Source organism: Monodon monoceros, unplaced genomic scaffold (genome assembly GCF_005190385.1).
Source record: "Monodon monoceros isolate NGI ecotype Baffin Bay Population unplaced genomic scaffold, NGI_Narwhal_1 Contig174_ctg1, whole genome shotgun sequence".
In the NCBI taxonomy this organism is placed as follows: Eukaryota; Metazoa; Chordata; class Mammalia; order Artiodactyla; family Monodontidae; genus Monodon; species Monodon monoceros.
Window position 1 is genome coordinate 1308980 of NW_021697627.1, and position 23935 is coordinate 1332914.

Consider the following 23935-nt stretch of genomic DNA (forward strand, 5'->3'; position numbering starts at 1 on the left):
GGCTGTATCTTATCTTTTCAGTGGACAGGCCTGCATCCGGTGCTGTATTTTGGGGCATCTGTGAACTTAGTATGATTTTACACAGCCTCTCTGCTAATGGGTGGGGTTATGTTCCTGTCTGGCTAGTTGTTTGGCATGGGGCATCCAGCACTGGAGGTTGCTAGCCGTTGGGTGGAGCTGGGTCATAACATTGAGACAGAGATCTCTGGCAGAGCTCTCACCAATTGGTATTACTTGGGGCCGGGAGGTCTCTGGTGGACCAATGTCATGAATTCGGCTCTCCCACCTCAGAGGCTCAGGCCTGACATTCAGCCAGAGCACCAAGGCCCTGTCAGCCACTCGGCTGCCTTGAGTCACATGTACTGTGTTAAGATGGTCTCAACACTGCAGTGCTGTCTCGGGACTGCCTCCTTGAAGTACTGTTTCTGTTTTGCATAGTCATCCATTTGTATTATTTTTTAGCTGTCCCTTTTAAAACAGGGAAAAGGAAGGACCAGAGCATCTGTCACGGTGGTGGGCTGCGCAGCTCTTACCCGTCTTTGCTGATGTTGTCCTCGGTGTGCCTGGCCGTGATGGAGAGGAACTGCAGCAGCCGGTGAAGCATGTCACAATTGCAGGGAGGTAGAAGGTAGATGAGGAGCTGCAAGGTGGCCAGCTCTTCCTCAGGCTCCAACACTAAGCAAAGCAAAAAGAGGCGCTCCAAGTAAGTCAAAGGGGGACGTCATACCCTTCATGCTCAACTGCCTTCAGAAAGAGATTAGCAAGGCAAGTCACATTTCATTCCTTCACCCACTCTCCCATTGCTTGAACAATTTAACAGTAAGGTTCTATGAGAGATAGAAAGATAAAATCGACCTGGGGAAACGTAACATCCAGAGAAATCATTATAATCCAGGTTAGAAAGGTAACTTCATGTTCCTTATTTTCTTCTGCCTCCTTTCCCTGGTATAAATCATCACATATTTTATGGATCACAGTCTTCCATGGTTGTTAACTATTTGCTAACAATGACTGAGAATCTGTGAATGTTCTTAAATTTGAGTTTAGAGCACATTTGAGGCCCTTGTCTGTTGAGCAATATATAAGAGGTATACTTTTTGTTGGCAATATAATCAAGACACAGCCCCATGTCAGTGTCTTCTCTCTCTTTTGTGATCGTATCTTAACTGTAGCATGGATGAAGAAATTCATGGAGGCTGAAACAGTTCTGTTTGTTCCTCCTCCCTCTCCTCGTCCTTTTCCCCTGTGTGGGATCTGTGTCTCTAGACCTGAAGCAGCCACACTGAAAGTCCTGACACTGGGCTATGCCATCCTGATTTCCCTGGAATGTTTCCTGCCCCCCTTCCTCACTCTAGGTTCCAGAAGTGCAAACTCAATTTTAGGCACAGAATCAGTGTGAACTCTGTCTGTTACTCCAAATCATCAATTTATAGCAATCTCTAGTATCCTAGAGTCGTTTGAAGGCATCCCAAATTTTTCTTGGTTACTTCCACTTGTTTTATTGCAACTTTCTTCTTGCTACTTCTTCCTAGGGTAAGTCTCAGAAAATTCCCCCAATAGCCCGATCATTAAAGACCAATAAATACGGTGAAAAGTTATTAGGAAACACATGTACAAGGTTTGATGAATGAATTGGACATCCCAGTAACCCAGGGACTCATTTCTTCAAATTACTGGATTTTGCACAGAGAGTACTGATGAAAGCTGTGTACAGATCCCTGGTGAGAAGGGGGATCCAACAAGAAGTCTTTCAAAAAGGCCACCACATTGTGAACACTGTGATGTTCCTCCAGAGAGATATCGAAGAGCAAAGAAGTGCAATGACAAACAGCATCTGGTATTTAGTTAACCCAGACTCTAAGAAAGAGAAGCAAACATGTTGCTTTCATCTATAGAGTCTATGCAACCCAGTCATGAAAATATATATTTAAAAATGCATTATTATATAAACGTACCTCTGGGTTTAGTGTTAATTATGCAAGCAGATGGTCTCTAAAGCAATATCTAGAAGATTGAGAGGAAGAACTAGGGAATGGAATAGAACTTAAGTTAATTATAAATATGGGTGCTGGGGGGGCAGAGTAATCCAGTACACAGCAGTTCTGCATGTCAGCAATTCTGCCATGGTGGAATCTTGTCATTTTACAGAGGTATTTGACAATAAAGAAGAGACTTTTTTCTGCAAAAGGTAAAATTCAAGACCACAATATTTATTTTCAATGAAATCTTAAAAGACCAATAACTAAGTAAAATCTGACATAGATTTTTCAGAGTAGCCATATTAACAATTTCCACAAGAATTCCCTACCTTAATCAATAGAATATGTCTATTATCATTTATATCAGGAGAAACATACAATGGCAATAAACAGAATAGTAATAACTCAGCACTCACCTTTAATCCTTGAATACTCAACTTATTTTATATTTTGTTCTTTGCTTTAGAAAAGATTGTATGAGTTAATCAAAATAGTCTATGTAGTAAACTTGTATACGAATTTATTCATTTATTAATTCAACAAATATTTACTCTACATTTCTTGTGTAGAGAATAAATGTAGAGTAAATATTTGGCCCCATTACAGGCCCCAGAAATGTATAGTGAAAAAAGAGGCAAAGTCCTTTTCCTCCCTTGGCCCTCAGGTTGATAGAGAGGTGACAAACAGGTAATCTCATAAATGATCAGCTCTTAAAATTATAGCATACATTCTAAAGAAAAAGTATATAGTGCACTCATCACCTCTACACCTGATAAAAATACCCATTACTGCCCCAAATACTCACTGATGTAAAAGAGTTTCCAACAGCATACATCAGCCATTCAGAGCAAAGGCTTCAATTTGTATCACTCCTATATCTGTGATCATTCAAACATACCATGTTTTTTGTTTTTTTTCTGAGCATACAAACATGTAGGAAAAATGAACCATGGAAAGAGTGTTACCTATGAAATCAGAGTGACTCATTAAATTGTGTGATATTGAGTTGCTTCCTAACCTCTTGTTAAGTTTCTTAAGCATCAAAAGACATGGGTAAAAGGGGTTTCTTTCACAGCTGGTGGACAGATTCAGTGAAATAATGCATATGAAAATATTCTGCAATTCTGCACAGGTGAGAGGCCTAATAAATGTTATTATATTATCTTTCTTCCTGGAAGTCCTGTTGTCAAGCATTAAATGTTGATGAGTAGGCTCTTATGTGACTATTAAAAAAAACCAAGTAAACAAATGTAAAATATATTTATTTTCAAAGCCTCTTTTATTGACAAAAAAGATATACTAGGAGACATTGATAATTGACAATTTCAATACCATGAACACATAATTTCCTTAGCTCCATCAAACTAAAACTTATTTTCATTTGTCTTTATTTCTGGGTTACTGAATTTCTTATTTCCTTCTTCTGGAACCAGCAAAGAATATTAACATTTTAATATTCCTTCAGCCAACCAGGGAATTCTTTTCTCAAAAGATTGTCTTTTATGAAGTGATCATAAGCACAGATACATCTGTAATCAGGAAATCTATTCCTGAATAAGTTAAACATTGTATGCAAGAATGCAACTTAGTGCTTAAGGTACATGATATGTTGAAGGTGCAGATGCCTACAAGTAAATTTGGGGGGCAGGGGGAGGATCAATGATTCCAGAGAAACTTAATCAAAATTATTAATTCTTGGGACAGTAAAGTTATAAAGTTTTATATAAGCATCTTATATGAAAAGACTGTTATGTTATTTTGTATAGTGTATAATAGAATAAGTATTATGTAATTATTTTGTATTTATTATCACTTGATTAGGAACTCTCTGAATTCCACTTTTCATATTTAAATACAGTATTTATGGATTAATTTTGTTTTGTTGTGCATAATATGGACACATCCAGACATTTTAATTTGAAACATTTTGTTCTAACTCTATCAAAACCTTTCTTTTCTTTAAATCAGGTTATAGTTGATTTACAATAGTATACTAGTTTCAAGTGTTCAACATAATGATTCAATGTGTTTATAGATTTACTCTATGTATAGTTATTATAAAATAAAGGCTGTAGTCTCTGTGCTGTATCATATATCCTTGTTGCTTATCTATTTTATATATAGCCATTTGCAACAATATGGATGGACCTTTAGGGTATTGAGCTTAGTGAAGTAAGTCAGACAGAGCAAGACAAATACTGTATGTTGTCACTTACATGTTGTATCTAAAAAGTCAAATGAATGAATATGACAAAACAGAGACAGACTCAGAGATACAGAGAAAAAAACTCGTGGTTAGCAGTGGGGCGAGGGATGGGAAGAGGGGGCAAATGGGGGTAGGGGGTTAAGAGGGACAGACTATAAAAACATTTCTGAGATTTTACCTTTTAGTTTTGGGACTCAATTACATTGTAGTAGGTTGAAAAGTAAAGAAAAGATATCAGAGATGAGCTTACCTAAGCTTGAACTTTGCTAAAGGTAATTCATTAAAAGCCAAGTGAACATAAAATGTTATGTACCCCTTTCACTTACTTGTCTCTCACTCTTATTTTTGAGCTTTCAGGTTGGAATATTTTAGGTTTAGACACCTACAAGTAAGCGCACAGACTGTTGACTTTTCTTCCTTGAAACTATGGAAGAAGTAGAAATAGAACACAATACCACTACAGCAATATAGCATGCAGAGCAACAGTAAGTAAATTAATGCTTATTTATTTCCCACTATTTACATTATCCAGATTATTTGCCCTCTAAAAACCAGAGTTGTTTTATGTTAAAATTTTAACTGAAGAAAAAATTTCCCATGAGATATTATATGTTTCCATGCCCTCTCAATATAAAAAAATGAAATAATGAAATGAATGAATAAAAAATGAAATACAATGAGTAATGAAAACTTTTTTCATTATTTTGAATAATTATATAGATATGAATTTTATAGAGATTTTTAGCTCTTCTTGTTAAAATAGATATTTCTCATTTTTCTGATCTTAATTAAAAGATACACTTATTAAGGAAAATCAGAAAATGCAGAAAAATATTAAAAATAAAGCATTTTAGAAAAGACCTTGTGTATAATTACTTGATATTTTGGTTTATTTCTTTTCAAACTTTTCTCCGTGAATATATGTTTCTTCAATAACTGAGATCAACTGTATATGTGTGTTTGTATGTATAATATAATTTTTATAATATATAATCATATATTTGAAGACTGATGTTTTTACTTAATACTATGCTGCCAAAACTTTCATGCCAGTAAAAATTTCTTTTAAACGTCATGTAAAATGGATACAAAATAATCTATTACATAAATACTCCACAATTTATTTCACAGCACCTGCTGAGTGGTATGAGATGCCTCAACATACACTTTTCTTTTTCTATTTTCAGTAAGCCTACTATGAACAACTCTGTGGATAGATCTTTCTTTATATTTCTGATTTTCTTAGAATCAAGTTCTATAAGTGAAATACTATCATCAATGCATATGTCAAAAAGGCCAAAATGTCAATAATTTTGAGGTTGAGAAATTCTTCTCTAAAAGATTAATCTCTTAAAGCAAACAGATAATGTAACATCACACACTAAAAATTTAATAATATAGTTTTTCTATATAAAGACATTTTTATTCAGTATTCAAAGTAAGTTTAAAACTGTGAGAAGTGAATGCAGTTTTTAAACATTTTTTTTATTGCATTGTCTTTTTTTTTTACATCTTTATTGGAGTATAATTGCTTTACAATCGTGTGTTAGTTTCTGCTTTATAACAAAGTAAATCAGTTATACATAAACATATGTTCCCATATCTCTTCCCTCTTCCATCTCCCTCCCTCCCACCCTCCCTATCCCACCCTTCTAGGTGGTTACAAAGCACCGAGGTGATCTCCCTGTGCTATACGGCTGCTTCCCACTAGCGATTTATTTTACGTTTGGTAGTGTATATATGTCCCTGCAACTCTCTCACTTTATCACAGTGTACCCTTCCCCTCACCATATGCTCAAGTCCATTCTCTAGTAGGTCTGTGTCTTTATTCCTGTCGTACCCCTAGGTTCTTCATGACATTTTTTTCCTTAAATTCCATATATATCTGTTAGCATATGGTATTTGTCGTTCTTTTTCTGACTTAATTCACTCTGTATGACACACTCTAGTTCCATCCATCTAACTACAGATAACTCAATTTCGTTTTTTTTATGGCTGAGTAATATTCCAATCTATATATGTGCCACATCTTCTTTATCCATTCATCCGATGATGGACAGTAAGGTTGTTTCCATCTCCTGTCTATTGTAAATACAGCTGCAATGAACATTTTGGTACATGACTTCTTGAACCATGGTTTTCTCAGGGTATACACCCAGTAGTGGGATTGCTGGGTCATATGGTAGTTCTATTTGTAGCTTTTTAAGGAACCTCCATACGGATCTCCATAGTGGCTGTACCAATTCACATTCCCAACAGCAGTGCAAGAGTGTTCCCTTTTCTCCACACCCTTTCCAGCATTTAATGTTTCTAGATTTTTTGAAGACGAACATTCTGAACAGTGTGAGATGATATCTCATTGTAGTTTTGATTTGCATTTCTCTAATGATTAATGATGTTGAGCATTCTTTCATGTGTTTGTTGGCAATCTGTATATCTTCTTTGGAGAAATGTCTATTTAGGTCTTCTACCCATTTTTGGATTGGGTTTTTTGTTTTATTGTTATGGAGCTGCATGAGCTGCTTGTAAATATTGGAGATAAATCCTTTGTCAGTTGCTTCATTTGCAAATATTTTCTCCTATTCTGAAGGTTGTCTTTTTGTCTTGTTTATGGTTTCCTTTGCTGTGCAAAAGCTTTGAAGTTTCATTAGGTCCCATTTGTTTCTTTTTGTTTTCATTTCCATTTCTCTAGGAGGTGGGTCAAAAAGGATTCTGCTGTGATTTATGTCATAGAGAGCATTCTGCCTTTGTTTTCCTCTAAGAGTTTGATAGCTTCTGGCCTTACATTTAGGTCTTTAATCCATTTTGAGGTTATTTTTGTGTATGATATTAGAGAGTGTTCTAATCTCATACTTTTACATGTACCTGTCCAGTTTTCCCAGCACCAATTATTGAAGAAGCACCACTGTACATTCCTGCCTCCTTTATCAAAGATAAGGTGACCATATGTGCGTGGATTTATCTCTGGGCTTTCTATCCTGTTCCATTGATCTATATTTCAGTTTTTGTGGCAGTACCATACTGTCTTGATTACTGTAGCTTTGTAGTATAGTCTGAATTCAGGGATCCAGATTCCTCCAGCTCCATTTTTCATTCTCAATATTCCTTTGGCTATTCGGGGTCTTTTGTGTTTCCATACGAATTGTGAAATTTTTTGTTCTAGTTCTGTGAAAAATGCCAGTGGTAGTTTGACAGGGATTGCATTGAATCTGTAGATTGCTTTGGGTAGTAGAGTTATTTTCACAATGTTGATTTTTCCAATCCAAGAACGTTATATATCTCTCCATCTATTTGTATCATCTTTAATTACTTTCATCAGTGTCTTATAATTTTCTGCATACAGCTCTTTTGTCTCCTTAGGTAGGTTTATTCCTAGATTTTTTATCCTTTTCATTGCAATGGTAAATGGGAGTGTTTTCTTGATTTCAATTTCAGATTTTTCATTATTAGTGTATAGGAATGCCAGAGATTTCTGTGCATTAATTTTGTATCTTACTACTTTACCAAATTCATTGATTAGCTCTAGTAGTTTTCTGGTAGCATCTTTAGGATTCTCTATATATAGTGTCATGTCATCTGCAAATGGTGATAGCTTTACTTCTTCTTTTCTGATTTGGATTCCTTTTATTTCCTTTTCTTCTCTGATTGCTGTGGCTAAAACTTCCAAAACTATGTTGAATAAGAGTGGTGAGAGTGGGCAACCTTGTGTTGTTCCTGATCTTAGTGGAAATGCTTTCAGTTTTCCACCATTGAAGACGATGTTGGCTGTGAGTTAGTCATATATGGCCTTAATTATGTTGAGGAAAGTTCCCTCTATGCCTACTTTCTGGTGGGTTTTTATCGTAAATGGGTGTTGAATTTTGTCGAAAGCTTTCTCTGCATCTATTGAGATGACCATATGGTTTTTCCCCTTCATTTTGTTAATATGGTATATCACATTGATTGTTTTGCGTATATTGAAGAATCCTTGCATTTCTGGAATAAACCCCACTTGATCATGATGTATGATCCTTTTAATATGCTGTTGGATTCTGTTTGCTAGTATTTTGTTGAGGATTTTTGCGTCTATGTTCATCAGCCATATTGGCCTGTAGTTTCCTTTCTTAGTGACATCCTTGTCTGGTTTTGGTATCAAGGTGATGGTGGCCTCATAGAATGAATTTGGGAGTGTTCCTCTGCTATATTTTGGAAGAGTTTGAGAAGGATAGGTGTTAGCTCTTCTCTAAATGTTTGATAGAATTCGCCTGTCAAGCCATCTGGTCCTGGGCTTTTGTTTGTTGGAAGATTTTTATTCACAGTTTCCCTTTCAGTGCTTGTGATTGGTCTGTTCATATTTTCTATTTCGTCGTGATTCAGTCTTCGCAGGTTGTGCATTTCTAAGAATTTGTCCATTTCTTCCAGGTTGTACGTTTTATTGGCATAGAGTTGCTTGTAGTAATCTCTCATTATCTTTTTTATTTCTGCAGTGTCAGTTGTTACTTCTCCTTTTTCATTTCTAATTCTATTGATTTGAGTCTTCTTCCTTTTTTATTTGATGAGTCTGACTAATGGTTTTTCAATTCTGTTTATCTTCTTAAACAACCAGCTTTTAGTGGTATTGATCTTTGCTATAATTTCCTCATTTCTTTTTCATTTATTTCTGATCTCATCTTTATGATTTCCTTCCTTCTGCTAACTTTGGGGTTTTTTTTTGTTCTTTCTCTAATTGCTTTATGTGTAAGGTTAGGTTGTTTATCTGAGCTGTTTCCTGTTTCTTAAGGTAAGGTTATATTGCTATAAACTTCCCTCTTAGAACTGCTTTTTCTGCATCCCATAGGTTTTGGGTCATCATGTCTCCATTGTCACTTGTGTCTAGGTATTTTTTGATTTCCTCTTTGATTTCTTCAGTTATCACTTCGTTATTAAGTATTGTATTGAGTGGCCTCCATGTGTTTGTATTTTTTACAGATCTTTTCCTGTAATTGATATCTAGTCTCACAGCGTTGTGGTCGGAAAAGATACTTGATATGATTTCAATTTTCTTAAATTTACCAGGGCTTGATTTTTGACCCAAGATATGATCTATCCTGGAGAATGTTCCATGAGCACTTGAGAAAAATGTTTATTCTGTTGTTTTTGGATGGACTGTCCTATAAATATCTATTAAGTCCATCTTGTTTATTGTATCATTTAAAGCTTATGTTTCCTTATTTATTTTCATTTTTGATGATCTGTCCATTGGTGAAAGTGGGGTGTTAAAGTCCCCTTCTATGAATGTCTTACTGTCGATTTCCTCTTTTATGGCTGTTAGTATTTGCCTTATATATTGAGGGGCTCCTATGCTGGGTGCCTAAATATTTACCATTGTTATATCTTTGTCTTGGGTCGATCCCATCATTATGTAGTGTCCTTCTTTGTCTCTTTTAATAGTCTTTATTTTAAAGTCTATTTTTTCTGATATGAGAATTGCTACTCCAGCTTTCTTTTGGTTTCAATTTGCATGGAATATCTTTTTCCATCTCCTCATTTTCAGTCTGTATGAGTCTCTAAGTCTGAAGTGGGTCTCTTGTAGACAGCATATATATGGATCTTTTTTTTGTATGCATAGAGGCAGTGTATGTCTTTTGGTGGGAGCATTTAATCCATTTACATTTAAGGTAGGTATTGATATGTATCTTCCTATTCCCATTTTCTTAATTGTTTTTGGTTTGTTATTGTATGTATTTTCCTTCTCTTGTTTTTCTTGCCTAGAGGAGATCCTTTAGCATTTGTTGTAAAGCTGGTTTTGTGGTGCTGAAGTCTCTCAGCTTTTGCTTGTCTGTAAAGGTTTTAATTTCTTCATCAAATCTGAATGAGCTCATTACTGGGTAGATTAATCTTGGTTGTAGGCTTTTTTCCTTCAGCACTTTAAATATGTCCTGACAGTCCCCCTGGCTTGCAGAGTTTCTGTTGAAAGACCAACTGTTAACCTTGTGGGGATTCTCTTGTGTGTGTCATTTGTTGTTTTTCCCTTGCTGTTTTTAATATGTTTTCTTTGTATTTAATTTGTGACAGTTTGATTAATATGTGTCTTTGTGTGTTTCTCCTTCAATTATCCTGTATGGGACTCTGTATGCTTCCTGGAGTTGATTAACTATTTCCTTTCCCATATTAGGGAAGTTTTCAACTATAATCTCTTCAAATATTTTCTCAGTCCCTTTCTTTTTCTCTTCTTTTTCTGGGACGCCTGTAATTCAGATGTTGGTGCATTTAATGTTGTCCCGGAAGTCTCTGAGACTGTCCTCAATTCTTTTCATTCTTTTTTTTTTATTCTATTCTGCAGTAGTTATTTCCACTATTTTGTCTTCCAGGTCACTTATCCGTTCCTCTGTCTCAGTCATTCTGCTATTGATCCCTTGTAGAGTATTTTTAATTTTATTTATTTTGTTGTTCATTTTTGCTTGTTTCATCTTTAGTTCTTCTTGGTCCTTGTTTCTTGCATTTTCTCTATTCTATTTCCAAGATTTTGGATCATCTTTACTATCATTATTCTGAATTCTTTTTCAGGTAGACTGCCTATTTCCTCTTCATTTGTTTGGTCTGGTGGGTTTTTATCTTGCTTCTTCATCTGCTGTGTGTTTTTCTGTCTTCACATTTTGCATATCTTACTGTGTTTGGGGTCTCCTTTTTTTCAGGCTGCAGGTTCATAGTTCCCGTTTTTTTTTGGTGTCTGTCCCTATTGGTTAAAGTTGTGTCAGTGGGTTGTGTAGACTTCCTGGTTGAGGGGAGTAATGCCTGTGTTCTGGTGGTTGAGGCTGGATCTTGTCTTTCTGGTGGGCAGTTCCACGTCTGGTGGTGTGTTTTGGCGTGTCTGTGGACTTATTCTGATTTTAGGCAGGCTCTCTGCTAATGGGTGAGGTTGTGTTCCTGTCTTGCTAGCTGTTTAGCATAGGGTGTCCAGCACTGTAGCTTGTTTGTCGTTTATTGAAGCTGGTTGTTGGTGTTGAGATGGAGATCTCTGGGGGATTTTCATCATTTATTATTATGTGGAGCTGGGAGGTCTCATGTGGACCAGTGTCCTGATGTTGGCTCTCCCACCTCAGAGGCACAACAGTGACTCGTGGCTGGAGCACCAAGAGCCTTTAATTCACACAGCTCAGAATAAAAAGGAGAAAAATTAGAAAGAAAGAAAAAAAGAAAGAAAGAAATGAAAGAAAAAAGAAAGGAAAGAAAGAAAAGAAAGAAAGAAAGAAAAAGAGAGAAAAAGAAAGGAAGGAACAGGTTAAGAAAATCAAATAAAGTGCGGTAAATAAAATAAAGTTATTAAAATAAAAAATAATTATTAAGACAAATATTTTTTTAAAGTAAAAAACCAAAACAAAACACAGATGGATAGAACCCTAGGTCAAATGGTGAAAGCAAAGCTATACAGACAAAATCTCACACAGAAGCATACACATACACACACACAAAAAGAGGATAAGGGGAATAAATAATAAATCTTGCTCCTAAAATCCACCTTCTCAATTTGGGTTGATTCGTTGTCTATTCATGTATTCCACAGATGCAGGGTACATCAAGTTGATTGTGGAGCTTTAATCCGCTGCTCCTGAGGCTGCTGGGAGAGATTTCCCTTTCTCTTCTTTGTTCCCACAGTTCCCGGGGCTCAGCTTTGGATTTGGCCCCGCCTCTTCATGTAGTTCGCTGGAGGGCGTCTCTTCATCGCTCAGACAGGACGGGGTTAAAGCAGCAGCTGATTCGGTGGCTCTGGCAGACTCAGGCCGGGGTTAGGGAGGGGTGTGGAGTTCAGGGCGAGCCTGCAGAGGCAGAGCCCGGCGTGACATTGCACCAGGCTGAGGCGCACCATGCGTTCTCCCGGGGAAGTTCTCCCTGGATCCCAGAATGGTGGTAGTGACGGATTGCATAGGCTCCCCAGAAGGGAGGTGTGGATAGTGACCTGTGCTCGCACACAGGCTTTTTAATGGCGGCAGCAGCAGCCTTAGCGTCTCATACCCATTTCTGTGGTCCGCACTGTTAGCCACGGCTCGCGCCTGTCTCTGGATCTCCTTTAAGCAGCGCTCTTAATCCCCTCTCTTCGTGCACCAGGAAACAAAGGGGCAAGAAAAAGTCTCTTGCCTCTTCGGCAGCTCCAAACGTTTTCCCGGACTCCCTCCCTGCTAGCCGTGGTGCACTAACCCCCTGCAGGCTTTGTTCACACCGCCAACCCCAGTCCTCTCCCTGCGCTCCGACCGAAGCCCAAGCCTCAGCTCCCAGCCCCCATCCGCCCCAGTGGCTGAGCAGACAAGCCTCTCGGGCTGGTGAGTGCTGGTCGGCACCTCTGTGCAGGAATCTCTGTGTGGGAATCTCTCCACTTTGCCCTCTGCACCACTGTTGCTGTGCTCTCCTCCGCAGCTCTGAAGCTTTCCCTCTCCGCCACCCGCAGTCTCCGCCTGCGAAGGGGCTTCCTAGTGTGTGGAAACCTTGCGTCCTTCACAGCTTCCTCCCACTGGTACAGGTCCCGTCCCTATCCTTTTTGTCTGTTTATTTTATTTTATTTTGCCCTACCTAGGTACATGGTGAGTTTCTTGCCTTTTGGGAGGTCTGAGGTCTTCTGCCAGCGTTCTGTAGGTGTTCTGTAGGAGTTGTTCCACGTGTAGATGTATTCCTGGTGTATCTTTGGGGAGGAAGGAGATCTCCGCATGTTACTCTTCCGTCATCTTCCCCCTTTCCCCTTAACTTTTAAAATCTGTACATTTACCCCTCTCTTTTTTTTCCTTGTAATTTGAGGGAAAAGAGGGTTGATTTTCTACTGCAGATTTTTTCAGGATTTGACCACTACATGGTGTCATTTGCAGATTCTTCTCTCTCCCTTATTTTCCATGAAGTGATAGAGTCAGAATTTGCTGAATTTAGGTTTGAATAAGAATACTTCACAAGAGGTGTTATGTACTTTCCTCAAAGAGGAGAATGTCAGAATGCCTCACTTTTTTATATGCAATGTATTAATCTTCGTAATTGATGATCACCATCTGCAGTCATTCTGTTATAGGTTCATTCTCTCTTTATTCAGAATAATCAGTTATGAGAATGATGCTAGTTTGATAAGATGATAGCCATCTTATAGCCAACATGAAGAAAGTTGGCCTGATGACATATATACACTAATATGTATAAAATAGATAACTAATAAGAACCTGCTGTGTAAAAAAAATAAATGAAAAAAAAGAAACTTGACCTGAAACCAAAACCCACAACAGACAAGAAACATGGAAGAAGTAGAAATAGAACACAATACCACTGCAGCAATATAGCATGCAGAGCAACAGTAAGTAAATTAATGCTTATTTATTTCACACTATTTTTATTCTCCAGATTTGCCCTCTAAAATAATCTTCTTGTATGTCTTAACAGTACTGCCTCATTATGTAAGTTTGATGCTTTATTGTTGGTTTTCCATGGTTTTTTACTTAGAAAAAGTAACTTCATAAACACCCCATTTTCAGTTTTATATCTTATGAATTTCACCTTGAATTTCTAAAATAATGGAGAGAATCATGGACAAGACTTAATTGATGATTTGCAAAGACATATATTGGTGTTTGAATACATAATTTAATTTATTTTGGGTAAATAGCTAGATATGGAATTACTGGGTCAATTGGAAATTTTATGTGTATGATTTTTATATGTTTTGAAAACACTGAACTCTTTTCTATAGGTTCTGAAACATTTTCATTCTCACCAGCAGTGCAGGAGAAGTCCAAAATCTACATATCTAAAAAAAAAAGTTATTTTCCATTTTGTTTTATGATTTTTTCTGCTTTTGTGAGTTGTTTTATGATTATAGTCATTCTATTACATGTGAGGTGGCATACTACCATGGGTTTTATTTGCATTTTCCTAATAACTAATGATGTTGAGATTTTTCATGTGGTTGTTGACCATTTGTGATCTTATTGGGATGCCCATTAAAACTTGGGTGGTTTGTCTTTTTGTTGCTGTGTTATGACAGTTATCTCTATATTTTGGAAACTAGACCTGAGTATAAGAGGTATATGATTTGCAACTATTTTCTCTAATTCTGTAGGTTTTGTCACTTTCTTTTATTCTTTGATACATAATTTAAAAATTATGACGAAGTCCAGTTTTTCAGACATGATCGTGCAAACTTTTTTTTGTCAAACTTGTTTTTGGTATTTGAGGTCCCCTGTAATACCATATGACTTTTTTTTCTTTTTTAAAAGTTCTGTGATGGTCTGCAATTGCCTTGCTTATTTGTTTTTTAATTAATTAATTTTATTTTTGGTGACATTGGGTCTTTGTTGCTGTGCACAGACTTTCTCTAGTTGCAGTAAATGGGGGCTACTTTTCGTTGCAGTGAGCAGCCTTCTCATTGTGGTGGTTTCTCTTGTTTCACAGCACAGGATCTAGGCATGTGGGCGTCAATATTTGTGACATGCGGGCTCAGAGGTTGTGGCTCATGGGTTCTAGAATACAGGCTCACTAGTTGTGGCTCATGAGGTTAGTTGCTCCGCAGCATGTGGGATCTTCCCGGACTGGGGCTCCAACCCATGTGTCCTGCACTGGCAGGCAGATTCTTAACCACTGAAACACCAGGGAAGTCCCCCATATAACTTTTAGAATTGGCTTCCAGTTCTCAAGAAAAGTAGAGTTTTGTTTAGGATTGCATAGAATCTGCAGGTTGATTTAAATATTATTGCCATTTAAATCATATTACATCTTCCAACCTATAAATACAGATGTCTTTGCGTTTATTTAGGTCTTCTTTTACTTTGTAAGGAAAGTTTGTAGTTTTCAATGTATAAGACTTGCTTCTCTTTGGTTAAATTTATTCTTCAGTATTTTACTGCTTGAATGTTATTATAAATGTTATTTTTTTAATTACCATTTTAAATGGTTTGTGATGTGTGTATAGGGATATACTTGGTGTTTTGTTTTCATCATGTCCTGAAACTTGGATGAATTCGTTGATTAGCTATGATGGTTTTTGGTGACTTTTTATGATTTTTCTCTATATAAGATCACATAATCTGTGAGCAGAGAGATTTGAACTTCTTTCTCCACAATCCATATGTGTTTTATATCTTTTCCTTGTCCTATTGCTCTGGCTAGAACTTACAGTCTAATAAGAATATCAGTAGAAAAGGTAGGCATCTTTGTCTTGTTCCTGCTTATAGGAGTATAGTACTGTTTACACTTTCACTAGCTATTGCATTGACTGTGGGGATTTTTTAAAATGCTCTTTATTAGATTGAAGAAGTCTCTCTCTCTCTCTCTTTTTTTTAAACATTTTTCATTGCTGAACGTTTTTATCATGAAAGTGTGTTGGAGTTTCTTGAATACTTCTCGGCCTCAAAAGAGGTAAAGTATTTTTTTCTTCATTCTATTAATGGTGTGTTATATTAATTGTTTTTTTGTATGTTGAACCATCCTTGCATTTCCAGTATAAGTTCCACAGGTCATGATGATAATTCTTCTAATATGTTGTTGGATTTGGTGTGCTAGAATTTTGTTGGGGGGCTTTGCATCTGTATTCATAAATATTGATCTGTAGACTCTTCTTTTTATGCTGTTGTCTGGTTTTAAAATCAGGTTAATGCTAAACTTATGCAATGAGAAAGAGTTCCCTTATCTTCTGTGTTTTGGAAGACTTTGTGTAGTATTGCTATTGATTCTTCTTTAAATATTATATTGGAAACACCATCTGACGTTGGACAATTCTTTGTTGTTGTTGTTTCACTACTGATTAAATCTCTTTACTTGTTTTGCTTGTTGTAGATCTGCTCAGAGTTCATATTCTTCTTAAGTCATTTTTGGTAGATTTTTTCTTTGGAATATGTTCATCTCAGTTATCTAATTTATTGCCATACAATTATTCATAGTATTTTCTAAACTTTTTAAATTGTGTAATGTTTGATGTAATGTTCCCACTTTCATTTCTGATATTACTAACTTGCTTCTTCTCCTTTGTGTGTTTGTGCATGTGTATGTTGCTAAAGTTCTATCATTTCTTTACTTTTCAAAGTACCAACTTTGGTTTCATTGGTTCTCACTATTTTTCTATTCTCTATTTTATTTGTCTCTGCTAAATATTTATTATTTCCTCTTTAAATATTTATTATTTTCTCTTTCTGCTAGCTTTGAAAATTTTTATTTATGTGAACATAAGAGAAAATAAATGAGAAAATAATATAGTACAAAAGTAATAAAATAATGCAAATGAAATAGTAAAACAGAGTTTGGAGGACTGAGATTGATAGGGTTTAGAGACATGGATGTGTAATTAGAAGATTTAGATAGTGTAATTACTAACAATGTGCTATTTTATCAAAACTTAAAAGAGGAGTAAGAATTAATCATGAGAATACTCAGGCAATGAGCTTTCTAAGTAGAGGGGACTGTCATACAAAATATTAAGGCAAGAGCAGGACAAGCTTATTGAGAGAACAGCATTGAAAAAATAAGCAGGCCTTCTTGGCTATAGTTAGGTGTGTAAGAAGCAGAGTGGCTGGAAATGAGTTCAAAAGGTAGTGAGAATCAGGTCATGTGGGTCCTTGAACATGATTATAAGGAAATGGAATTTTACTGTGAGGGGAAATAGCCGTTACAGAGTTTTGATAATGAGTTCATTCCTGGACCCTCAGTTATATTCCATTGGTCTAAATATCTTTATTCCAGAATTACACTTGTAATTACTGTAGCATTGTACATTTAGAAATCAGAAAATGTGTCTGCCAAATGTATTCTTCATTATTAAGATTGTTTTGACTATTTGGGACTACTTAAAACCCTCTGAATTTATGGATGAACTTTTCCTTTTCTGCAAAAAGAAAAAAAAAGGCTGCTGGAATTTTTGACATAGATTTTTAAATCTTTAGATAGCTTGGGGTAGTACTGACGTCTGGACAATATTAAGTATTCTAATGTATAAACTCAAAATGTTAATTTTAAATTTATTCCTAGGTATTTTACTTTTATAGATGCAATTTAAATTTATTTTTTCCTCTTTTTACAGACAGTTTATTGATAACAGTGTAACAGTATTGATTTTTGTTGTTGATCTTGTCCTCTGCATCATAGCTGAATCCATCATTGGCTCTAGAAGTTTCCTGTCAATTCTTCAGTATTTGGTATATGTATATAGGATCATGTCATCTGTAGATAGATATAATTTTACTTATTTCTTTCCAGTTTGAATGTATCTTAATTGTTTTTCTTGCCTAATTGCTCTGGTCAGAACTTTCAACACAATGATGAGTAGTAGTGGTGAAATGGTCATCTTTCTATTGCATCTTTGTTACTGCTTTTAGAGGGAAATCTTCAGTTTTTCAACATTGAGTATGATGTTAGCAGTAGGTTTTTCAAAAATTTCGTTTAACATGTTGAGAAAGTTTCTACGATTCCTAGTTGTCTGGTGTTGGATTTGGTCAAATGCCCTTTCTTCATCAGTTCAGATGATCACATATGTATGTTATTACTTTGTTCAGTTAACATGATATATTACATTAATTTATTTGTATATTGAACCAACCTTGCATGCTTGGGGTAGGTCCCTCTAGATCATGGCATATCATCATTTTAATAAGCTAATGAACATGATTTACTAGCATTTTCTTGAGGATGTTTCCATCTATATTCATAGTAAGTATTTATAAATTACTTTTCTTGTCATGTCCTAGTTGACTTTGGTGTCAGGCTAAACGTGGTGTAGTAGAATGAGTTAGGAAGTGTTCCCACATCCTCCATTTTAGATGTAAATTTTTCTTCGGATATTTGGTAGAATTAACCTGTTAAGGTACCTGGCCTTGGTCTCTTGTTTTTTGTTGTTGTTGTTTAATTGATAGGTTTTGATTACGAATAGGATTACTTTCTTTTCTTATTTGTTGCCTCAGATTTTTTTACTTCTTGAATCAATTTAGGTAACTTATGTGTTTGTAGAAATAGAACCATTTGATTTGGGTAATCAAATTTCTTGATGTACAATTGTTCATGGCTTTCTATTTAATTCTTTTTCATTTCTGTAAATTTGGCAGTAATGTCACTTTCATCAATAATTTTTTTCAGAGCTCCTGGAACAAGTTTGGAAATATATACAATGTCTTTTTCCAGAAAAGAAGTCATAGGAAAATTTTTATATCTTTCTTTACTCTTTGCATTTTTAACATGAATATGTGCTGTGATTTTACTTTTCTTAAAATTGTTATTGCAATGTAGTTGACTTACAGTGCTGTTAGTTTCAGATATAGAGCAAAGTGAATCAGTTATACATATATTTACTCTTTTTAAGATTTTTTTCCCATACAGGCCATTACAGATTATTGAGTAGAGTTCACTGTGCTATACAGTAGGTCCTTATTAGTTATCTATTTTATATATAGTAGTCTGTATATGTTAATCCCAATCTTCTAATTTATCACTGCCCCCGCCACCTTTTCCCCTTTGGTAAACATAAGTTTGATTTCAAGATCTGTGAGTCTGTTTCTGTTTTGTAAATAAGTTCATTTGTATCCTTTTTTATTAGATTCTACATACATGTGGTATCATATGATATCTGTCTTTCTCTGTCTGACTTTAGTATGATAATATTTAGGTCATCCACATTGCTGCAAATGGCATTATTTCATTGTTTTTTATGGCTGGGTAGTATTCCATTGTATATATGTACCACGTCTTCATTACCCACTCCTCACTCCTCTTTTGATGGACATTTAGGTTGCTTCCATGTCTTGGCTATTGTAAATAAGACTGCAGTGAAAATTGGGGTGCAAGTATGTTTTTGAATTACAGTTTTCTCCAGATATATGTCCAGGAGTGGGATTGCTGTATCATATTGTAGATCTATTTTTACTTTTTTTTTTTTTCTTTTTTGCAGTACGTGGGCCTCTCACTCTTGTGGCCTCTCTCTTTGCGGAGCACAGGCTCCGGACGCGCAGGCTCAGTGGCCATGGCTCACGGACCTAGCTGCTCCACGGCATGTGGGATCTTCCCAGACCGGGGCACGAACCCTTGTCCACTGCATCAGTAGGCGGACTCTCAACCACTGCGCCACCAGGGAAGCCCTATTTTTACTTTTTTAAAAAACCTCCATAGTGGTTGTACCAACTTACATTGCCACCAACAGTGCAAGAGAGTTCCCTTTTCTCTGCAACCTCTCCAAAATTTATTTGTAGGCTGTTTACTGATGTCCATGCTGACTAGTGTAAGGTGATACTGTAGTTTTGATTTGCATGTCTCTAATCATTAGTGATGTTGAGCATCTTTTCATGTGATGTTTTGGCCATCTATATGTCTTTTTGGGAGCAATGTGTACGTAGATTTTCTGCCCATTTTTTAATTGGGTTTTTGTTTTTTGGATATTGAGCCACATGAGCTGTTTGTAGATTTTGAAGATTAATACCTTATTGGTTGTATTGTTTGCAAATATTTTCTCCAACTTCTTTGCATTGTTTTTTGTCTTGTTTATGGTTTACTTTGCTGTGCAAAAGCTTTTAAGTTTAATTAGGTCCAATTTGTTTATTTCTGTTTTTATTTTCATTATTCTTGGAGGTGGATCATAAAAGCTCTTGCTGCATTTTATATCAAAGAATATTCTGCCTATGTTTTCCTCTATGTGTTTTATAGTATTTAGTCTTACATTTAGGGCTTTAACTCATTTTATGTTTTTGTATGGTGTTAGGGAGTGTTCTAATTTCATACTTTTACTTCTAGCTGTCCAGTTTTCCCAGCACAACATATTGAAAGGACTGTCTTTTCTCCATTGTATATTATTGCCTCCTTTATCATGGATTAGTTGACCAGAGAAGTGTGGGTTTATCTCTGGAATTTCTATCCTGTTCCACTGATCTATATTTCTGTTTTTTCGGTGTCAGTACCATACTGTTTTGGTGACTGTAGCTTTGTAGTATAGTCTGAAGTCAGGGAGCCTGATTCCTCCATCTCCATTTTTCTTTCTCAAGATTGCTTGGCTCTTTGGGGTCTTTTCTATAAATTGTATTTTTTTTCCAATTCTGTGAAAAATGCCATTGGTAATTTGATAGGGATTGCACTGAATCTGTGGATTGCTTTGGGTAGTATAGTCATTTTCACAATGTTGATTCTTCCAATCCAAGAACATGGTATATCTCTCCATCTGTTTGAATCATCTTTGATTTCTTTCATCAGTATCTTATAGTTTTCAAAATTTTATTATTTTTAATTCTATTGTAAATGTAAGTTTTTTCTTTAATTTTCAGATTGTATAGAAATGCAACTCAATTTTGTATATTGATTTTGTATCCTGCTGCTATGCTGAATTTATTAGCTCTTATTTTTTATGTGTAAAATGTTTAGGATTTTCTATGTGTATGATTATGTCATCTGCAAATAGAAATGATTTTACTTCTTCCTTTCCAAGTCGAATGCCTTTTGTTTCTTTTTCTTCTCTAGTTTATCTGGTGGGACTTAAAATTTCCAGTTAATAGAAGTAGTGAAAGATATCTTTGCCTTACTTCTGATCTTAGAGGAAAAGTTTTCAGTCTTTCACAGTTGAGTGTGATAATCTCTGTGGATTTTTCACTTATGGCTTTTATTATGTTGGCATAGTTTCCTTCTGTTCCTAGTTTATTGAATGTTTTTACAATGAAAGTTTTCCAAATTCTTTTTTCACATCAATTAAAGTTACCATTTGCCTTTTTCCTCTTCATTCAGTTGATATGGAGTATCCACATACTTTTATTTTTTATTGGAGTAAAATTGCTTTACAATGTCGTGTTAGTTTCTGCTGTACAATGAAGCAAATCAGCTATATGTATACCTATATCCCCTCCCTCTTGGGCGTCCATTCCTCCCTCATTTAGGTCATCACAAAGCACTAAGCTGAGCTCCCTGTGCTATACAGCAGGTTCCCACTAGCTATCTATTTTACACATGGTAGTGTATTTATGTCAAACTTAATCTCCCAATTTGTCCCACCCTCCCCTACCCCTACCATATGACCCAACAATCCCATTACTGATCATATACCCTGAGAAAATCATAATTCAAAAGGACACATGTACCCCAATGTTCATTGCAACACTATTTACAACAGCCAGGGCATGGAAACACCTAAATGTCCAATGATAGATGAATGGATAAAGAAGATGTGGTACATGTATACAATGGGGTATTACTCAGCTATAAAAAGGAAGGAAATTGGGTCATTTGCAGAGAGGCGGATGAACCTAGAGTCTGTCATACAGAGTGAAGTAAGCAAGAACGAGAAAAACATCATATATTAATGCATATATGTGGAATCTAGAAAAATGGTACAGACGGACCTATTTGTAGGGGAGGAATAGAGACGTAGACATAGAGAATTAACATATTTTTTAAATTGTGCTTTGCTCTTTTGAGATTTGCAGATATTTCCCTTTGTAAAAAAAATTGAAGGTTTGTGGTAAAACTGAGATGGGCAATTCTTCTGGTGTCATTTTTCCAACAACATTGGCTGACTGTGTGTCTTTGTGTCACATTTTGGTAATTCTTGCAATATTTCAAATTTTTTCATTATTATTATATTTGTTATTGTGACCCATAATAAGTGATATTTGATGTTATTATTGCAAGAAAAGATTATGACTGACTGAAGGTTTAGATGTTGGTTAGCACTTTTAAGCAATAAAGTACTTTGAAGTAAGGTATATAAAATATTTTAGACTTAATGCTAGTGTAAAAGTAAATTTTGTATACTAGGAAACCAAAAAATTGTGTGACTCACTTTATTGCATTATTTGCTTTATTGCAGTGGTCTTGAACTGAGCCTGTAATACCTCTGAGGTATGCCTATTATATTGATTGATCTTTGTATGTTGAGCCGTTTTTTCATTCCAGAAATAAATCACACTTGGCCATTTTTTAATGCTATTGAACTCAGTTTTCTAGTATTTTGTAGTGGTTATTTTGTCTCCTTGTCATTGTGATGGTTTTCTTTGCTGTGGAAAAGATTTTATGTTTATTTAGGTCCAGTTTGTTTATTTTTTATTTTATTTGTTTCACCTTAGGAGATAGAGCCAAAAAATATTGTTACGATTTATGTCGAAGAGTGTTCTGCCTATGTTCTCTTCTAGGAACTTTATAGCTTTCACTCATACATAGTTCTGTTGTCCATTTTAAATTTATTTTTGTATATTGTGTGAGGAAATGTTCTAATCTCATTCTTTTACATGTAGGTGCCCAGTTTTCCTGCCACCACTGTTGAAGAGACTGTCTTTTCTCCAGTGTATATCCTTGCCTCCTTTGTAGTAAATAAATTAACCATATGTGCAGAGTTTTATTTCTGGGCTCTCTATTCTGTTCCATTGATCTATATGTCTGTTTTTGCACCAGAACCAAGCTATTTTGATTACTCTAGCTTTCTAGTATAAGCTAAAGTCTTGGATGATGATATCTCCAGCTTTGTTCCTTTTTTTTTCAAGATTCTTTGGAAATTTGGGGTATTTTGAGGTGCAATATGAATTTTAGGATTATCTATCCTAGTTCTGTGAAAAGTGTCATTGGTATTTTGATAAGGATGATAAGGATTGCATTAAATCTGTAGATTGCTTTGGATAGTATGGCTATTTGGACAATATTATTCTTCCAGTTAAAGAGCATGAGATGTCTTTCCATTTCCTTGTATCATCCTCCTTTAACTTAATCAGTATTTATAGTTTTCAGAGTGTAGGTCTTCTTGTCTAAGTTTATTTCTATATATCTTTACACTCCTTGATGCGATTATAAACAAGATTTTTTAACTTTGTCTTTCTGATGGTTCATTATTAGTATTTTCAGTACATTAATGTTCACATACTATACCTTCAGATTTCAGTATATTAATCTTGTATCCTGAAATTTTATTGAATTTGTTTAATAGTTCTAACAGTTTGGGGATAGAGACTTTAGGGTTTGCTATATAAAGTATCATGGCATCTGCAAATAGTGACAGCTTTACTTCTTCACTTCCAATTTGGATGCCTTTTATTTCTTTTCCCTGTCCAGTTGTGGTGTCTAGGACTTAAAATAGAACTATTAAGTAGTGGTGATGACAGTGAGAATAAAATTGTTCCTGAATTTAGAGGGAAGTCGTTCAGTTTTTCATTATTCAGTTTAGCTGTAGGTTTGTTGTAAATGGCTGTTATTAAGTTGGCTATGTTTCCTCTATACACACCTTGTTGAAAGTTTTTATTGTGAATGTGTATTAAATTTTTTCAAATACTTTTTTTGTGTCACTTGATATATGATTTTATCCTTTGGTTAATGTGGTGTTTCAGATTGATTGATTTGTGAATATTAAATCATCCTTGCATTCCTGGAATAAATCCCACTTGATCATGTTGTAAGATTCTTTTTATATACTGTAGCATTCAGTTTGCTAATATTTTGTTGAGGATTTTTGCATCTATATTCATCAAAGATATTGACCTGTGATTTTTTTGTGTAGTATCTTTGTCTGACTTTGTATTCAGGTAATGGTGGCCTAGTATGGATTTGGAATAGTCTTCCATTTTTTGGAATACTCTCAGAGGCTCTTATTTGATTTGGTAGAATACCCCTGTGAAGGATTTCAGCCCTGAATTTTTGTTTACTGAAAGTTTTTATTTTTTTAATTACAAATTTAATTTCACTAATAGTCATTAGTCTGTTCGAATTGTTTGTTTCTTCTTGATTGAGTCTTGGCAGATTGTCTGGTTCTAGAAATTTGTCCATTTCATTTATGTTGTCTAATTTGTTGGCATTTAACTGTTAGTGGTATTCTCTTATGATTTTTATATCT

The 23935-nt window shown here is 35.4% G+C and overlaps 1 long non-coding RNA gene across 1 annotated transcript; it reads left to right on the top strand.

The window, feature by feature from the left end:
- The first annotated feature begins 4335 nt into the window (after positions 1-4335).
- Positions 4336-22571, top strand: LOC114892241. Its single transcript, XR_003792684.1, has 3 exons — positions 4336-4670; positions 21929-21960; positions 22353-22571. It is a non-coding gene; the product is annotated as an uncharacterized LOC114892241 (long non-coding RNA).
- Positions 22572-23935: the final 1364 nt, after the last annotated feature.